This window comes from Cryptomeria japonica, chromosome 11 (assembly GCF_030272615.1).
Source record: "Cryptomeria japonica chromosome 11, Sugi_1.0, whole genome shotgun sequence".
NCBI classification, from domain to species: Eukaryota; Viridiplantae; Streptophyta; class Pinopsida; order Cupressales; family Cupressaceae; genus Cryptomeria; species Cryptomeria japonica.
In genome coordinates this window covers 44186326-44192950 of record NC_081415.1, presented here as the reverse complement: position 1 = coordinate 44192950, position 6625 = coordinate 44186326, and positions in this window count along the sequence as shown.

The following is a 6625-nucleotide window of genomic DNA, read 5'->3' as shown; positions in this document are numbered from 1 at the left end:
CAATGACTAGAGGGCGGCTCTCTTCGATGAGCTTCTGGTAAGGTCACTATAGGATTCTCAGGTGATTAGTGAAAGCTTAAACTAACGGATGAGCATCCGATGACTAGAGGGCTCAACTAATAAACTAACGCCTTAAAATTCTATAGGGCTTCCGGTTAGTGATGTTTGGCCTCTCTATCCATCTCAAGAGGAAGATAATAGACTCCTTAGGGTAAGACTGCAATAGTTGGAGAGAAAACTAGATGTAGTTGAAGACAAGACTGAGAAAGTAACAATCCAAATCAATGAAGGGAAGAGTAAGGAAGTAGTAGAAGAAGATGGCACACTTGAACCAGATCCTATACTACGTCAGGAGTCTTTCCTTAGAGCCATTAAAGCCTTAGGAGGAAAATCTCTAGAAAAAGTGCCACTTTTTCTGGAAAAATGGAACCAGAAGTAGTCATGAAATGGATTGAAGGATTGGAGAATCACTTTGAATGTGATGGGATTAGTGAAGCACAAAAGGTGAAGGTAGCCAAATCTAGATTGAGAGGAGCAACCTTGACTTGGTGGAAGTTCATCCAAGAGGAGAGACAAAAGGAGGGTAAGAACCCAATTGCCACTTGAAAAGGAATGCTAGCCAAGGTGAAAGAAGCATATATCCTTGAAGACTATGAAATTCAATTACACAAGAGGAGACAAAACTTAAGACAAAGAGAACTAGATGTGAGCAGCTACACTTAGAAATTTCAAAAGTTGTGTCTGAGATCTAAGGTGGTGGAAGATGAAAGCATCAAGGTATCCAGGTATTTGAATGTCTTGATATGGAATATACAAGAAGAGTTGAGTTTGTTATGTCCTACTACTGTTCATAAGTTCTATCAATTGGCACTCAAGGTGGAAGAGAAGAGTAAAAATAAACATGAGCAAAGCAACAAAGGTAAAGGTAGGGGAAGAGATGGCAGAGGTCATAGAGGTAGCTATGGTGGAAGAAGTGTAGACCAAAGATACCAAGGGGAATCCAAGTTGGTAGAGAAAAGTGGGGATTCCAATAGCAAGAGCAACTACAGAGGAAGGGGATCTAGCAACTCTAGTAGAGGAAGGTCTAGTGAACCAGAAAGAGGGTCCTATTTCACCACAATGAAGTGCTACAATTGCCATCAACTTGGACACCCGGCCTATAGATGTCCTGAGAAGTCTTCTTCATCCCAAGGAGGTGAGAGGAGAGTAAGTTATATTCAAGAAGATGCAACAAATATGAAGGCATTAGAAGTGAGTTTAGATTCAGAGGTTGGAGAGAATCTCATGATAAGAAGAGTCTTGATCAAAGAATCGGTTAAGGAGGAACCTAGCCAATGAAGATCCTTATTTAGGATAAAGTGCAAGATTATGGGTAAAGTGTGCATAGTGGTGGTGGATTCAGGTTCCACTGATAACATAGTGTCAGAAGAAGCAGTGAGTACACTCAACCTACAAAGAATCCGACATAGTCATCCTTATAGGGTTACTTGGCTCAACAAGGGGTAGCATGTTCTAGTGAATGAACAAACTTGGGTGGAGTTCACTATAGGAGGATACAAGGATAAAATGTTGTGTGACATCTTGCCAATGGATGCTTGCCACCTACTCCTAGGTAGGCCTTGGCAATTTGACAGGAAAGCAATACACCATGGGGAAAAGAATGCCTATACTTTTCAAAAAGATGGAATCACCTATAAAATTCAGTCCATAGGAGACTAAGAAGAGGGCAGATCTAAAGGTCCCAATGTGCTACTAGTTGGTGAGAAGGAGTTCATTAACACTCTCAAGGAAGGAGAAGGAGTGGGGTTTACACTTTTAGTAAAACCAAAAGAAGAAAGCAAGGATAAGAAAGTATGCATTCCCAATGAAGTGAAGCAAATTCTAAATCAGTTTAAGGACATTATCAGTGATGGAACACTTGCAACCTTGCCTCCTCAATGTGCCATAAGTCATGAAATTGACTTCATACCCAAAGCCTCATTGCCTAATAAAGCAACTTATAAAATGACACCACGACAGAATAAAGAGGTAGCTAAAACATTACAAGAACTCTTGGATAATGGTTTGATAAGGAAGAGCATCAGCCCATGTACAGTTCCCACCATTTTGGCCCCAAAGAAGGGAGGTACTTGGAGACTTTGCACTGATTCTAGAACTATCAATCGGATTACAATCAAGTATAGGTTTCCCATTCCAAGAATTAAAGATTTGATGGATTGTTTAGGAGATGCTGAATACTTCACCAAGATAGACCTCAAGAGTGGTTACCACCAAATCAGAATCAAGGAGGGAGATGAATGGAAGACAGCATTCAAGACCACAGAAGGAATTTATGAATGGCTTGTTATGCCATTTGCACTCACAAATGCCCCTAGCACATTCATAAGACTCATTAATGAAGTACTCAAGGATTATACTGGTAAATTTGTTGTTGTTTATTTAGATGACATCTTGATTTTTAGCAAGTTTAAAGATGAACATCTTAAGCATATAGAGATTGTATTGAAGAAATTATGTGATGAGCAACTAACTATCAATTTGGAGACATGTGAGTTCATGAAACAGGAGTTGATATATCTTGGGTTTGTAATCTCAAGTGGTGATTTGAAGATGGATACCTCTAAGGTGGAAGCCATAATCAGTTGGCCTACACCTAAGACAACAAGTGAAATGAGGAGTTTTCATGGCTTGGCACAATTTTATAGGAAGTTCATTAGAGGGTTCAGTGAGATATGTGCACCTATGCTTGACACAATCAAATGAGGTGTGAAGACTAAGTTTCAATGGACAAAAGAAGCACAAAGAGGATTTGATCTCTTAACGACAAAGGTGGATACTCAATCGATACTAGTTCTTCCAAGCTTTGACAAGATCTTCACCATTGAATTTGATACAAGCAACATAGTAGTTGGAGCAGTCTTAAGTCAAGGAAATAGACCGGTTGCATTTTTCAGTGAGAAGCTCAGTGATGCCAAGAAAAGGTATTCTTCTTATGATTTGGATTTATATGCACTTGTTCAATCACTTAGGAAATGGAGGCATTATTTGCTGCCTAAAGAATTTATGGTTTATACTGACAACCAAGCTCTTAGTTTCCTCAATTCAAAAGAAAAGTTGAATCATAGGCATATCAAATGGGTAGAATATTTGTAGTCATATACTTTTACCATTAAACATAAGAAAGGTCAATGTAATAGAGTTGTTGATGCATTAAGTAGAAGGTTGCTAACAGTGCAAGAAGTGTAACTCAAGAGCATTGGAGTGGATAGTTTCAAGGGGTTATACCAAGATGATGAAGACTTTGCTACCATCTACAAGGTTTGTCAAGAATTTAGAAATCATTTTCATGGTGAATATGCAAATTTTACCTTACAAGATGGTCTTTTGTTTAAAGGAGGACATCTTTGTGTACCTAGAGGGTCCATGAGAGAAAATTTGATGCAAGAGAAGCACAATGGTTGCTTAAGTGGACATTTTGGATTGAATAAGACTTTGGAAATTATCCAAAGATTCTACTATTGGCCTAAGATGCAAAGGGATATCAAAAAATATGTGGAGCAATGTGTGGTTTACCAAAGAGCCAAGGGTACTTCTTCTAATGTTGGTATTTATCAGCCTTTACCTATCCCTAACCAGCAATGGGAGTGTGTAAGTATGGATTTTTTTGTTGGTTTTCCCAAGACCAAATCAGGATTTGATAGCATCTATGTTGTGGTAGATAGATTTAGCAAAATGGCCCATTTTATTCCAGGTAAGGTGACTCATGATGCTAGTAATATTGCTCACTTGTTTTTCAAGGAAGTCATTAGGATTCATGGCTTACCTATCAGTATAGTATCCGATAGAGATGCAAAGTTTATTGGTCATTTTTGGAAGACTTTATGGCAAAGATTGGGTACTAACTTGTCTTTCAGTTCAGCCTACCATCCCCAAATGGATGGCCAAAAAAAGGTGGTCAATAGAAAACTTGGAAACCTTATTAGGTGTTTGACAAAGGAGTATGGACAAGCTTGGGATCAGATCATCCATCAAGCTGAGTTTTCTTACAATGACAGTGTGAATAGATCAACTGGTAAGAGCCCTTTTGATGTGGTTTATGGTCTCCATCCCAGAGGTGTGTTGGAGCTCAGAGATATTGGGAATATGGGACAATAGAGTGGACATGCTATGGACATGGCTCAATCCATGCAAGAGATTCATGAGCGGGTTAGGATAACCCTACTAGACACCTCTCAAAGGATAAAAAATAAGGTATATGAAAAGAGAAAGGATCTACAATTTGTTGTTGGGGACTTGGTCATGGTTCATTTGAACAAATCAAGGCTTCAAAAAGGTGTCCCTATTAAACTTCAAATGAGGAGGATTGGACCTTGTAAGATCTTCGCCAAGTATGGAAACAATGCCTACAAACTTGACCTACCCGGAGACATGGCTTTATCTCCTATATTTAATGTTGCAAACTTGGTGTAGTATAAGGGCACACTTCCAGAGGAATGTACCAGAGTCTTAGAGGTCTCTCAAGAAATTTCAAACTTGCCCTTACCACCTGTAACCATGCCACAAGTCGAGAAAGTATTGGATTCTAGGATTCTCAAGAAGACAAGGCACACCACTTATATGGAGTATTTGGTCAAATGGCAGCAACTTCTAGCATCTGAGGCTACTTGGGTACCTAAAGTAGACTTTTCTAAACTTGGCATTCCCCAGTTTGTTGATGCATTTTCAAAATTTTGGTCTGATAGTCCATCTTTTGGATTAGTGTTTGAATAATTTAATACTTAGAGGTCCACATGTGTGTTTGATAGTCATTTTAAGGATTATTTTCACCTAGGTTGTTTGTTTTCACAAATTTGGCCTGTGAGCCCTTATAAGCCTAAAATGGCATAAATTTGCATTATGATGTAAAACATCTTGTAAAGCCTCATTAGGAATTTAGGCATGTCATTTTCATGTTAGGGAGTCATCCTAGGATGTTTAGTATGAGTAGAAATGCATAAAATGCAAAAATGCATGTTTGAGCGAAAGTTGTCATTGTTGCTTGACAACTTTTTGCAACTTTTTGAACAACTTTGCATCTTTGAGAAAATCGGTGGTTAGGAAATTGATGAAGAGTTGGTTATGAACAAAATGGCATATAAAATTCTATGAGAATGACTTTACATGGATTGGAACATGTTTGAGCAAGTTTGAATAGAATTTGAAGACAATTTCCAGATTTTGCCTTGTATTTTGTCATTTTTGTAGCAGCAGTCCGTACCAAATGGATTGACCTTGCTAATGTTATTTATGGTGGTTTATTGTATGGTATTTTATTTCTCAAGATGTATTTTGTATCTTTCCTTAGTGCAATTTTGAAGTGTGTTTACAAATCATCTCTTATTGTATTGCTCTCAATCTGAGCAAGGGTTCAAGAGCCCAGTCATGGTTCCAACTTGAAATCCCTTGAGTTTTGCTCAATGAACCTTGGGATTCAAGTCATGGAACCCTTGTACAGTGTATATATTCTTTTTAATGGCCTATAAGTTGTTGGGAAGCAACTTGCCATCATTTCCTAAGCGAGTTCTATTATAGCCCGGTTAGGAAAATGATTGAAAATGTTGTATTTTCTTGCAGGGATGAGAAGTTGTGAATGTGCCAAGTGTTTGGCATGGAATTGTGATGTAGGAAAGAGTCTCACTGAAGAGGTGCAGGTGTGACAGGGTGTAGAAGCCATCAAAAACTTTTGAAGAAGACTGCTAACTCCAAAACCCTCAAGAGTGCCATTTTTTGGATCCGTACCAGTATGAACAGACCAAACTGCCTACCCTAGTGGATCCAAAAGTTTGTCCGAAAGGGTACTCGGATCACCAAATGTTTTTGAAGTTTATTTGAGTAATTTTTGATTATTTTCTCAAAAACCAGCAAGGTAGGGCTAATTGAGGCTCTAGGGCTACTAGGCCTAGAAAATAGGAGAAAGACGGAGCGATGGGAAAATGATGGAAAGCCAATTGAAGAACCACTTGAATGGAATGGAAACACCTATAATACACCCCCTAAAACCCCTTCAAGTAAATGTTGGAGGTTTGGATAGTTTAATGGTTGGATTTACCATAATGGGTCTCAACCATGCTTGAAGCAACTATTGAGCACAAATCGATAGGGAGCACTCTAAGAGAGTTTGAGTGTTTGACTTGTTAATGGACAAGTGAAGAGAGATAGGAGCCTGCTAAAACAAAATTTAACTACCTATTGAGAAAGGTGAAACTCTCTTTGAGAACCTCTCCCCATCAGTCTTGTTTCATAACAGTGAAAATTTGGGCCGACTTTAGGCCTATGAACATACACGCATTATCAGGGTCAAAAAGTTCAAGAATGGGTTGATTTAGACCCACACCTTTTGTGCCATTTTTGAAAAGGCAAGAATATGTGCTTATGTGTTTGACATGTTTTCTTGTCCAAGGAATCAACCATTTAAACCAAGCTACACCCCAACAAAAATCTCAACAAAACAACTTCACACAAGCTACCCATGCTTCGTGTTTGGAAATCTCTCAAATACGTCAAAAAGTAAATTTATAGAAAAACCAAAAAGAAGCAAAGTGAAAAGAAAACCCAAAAGAGAATACGTTTCTTATACACAAACCGT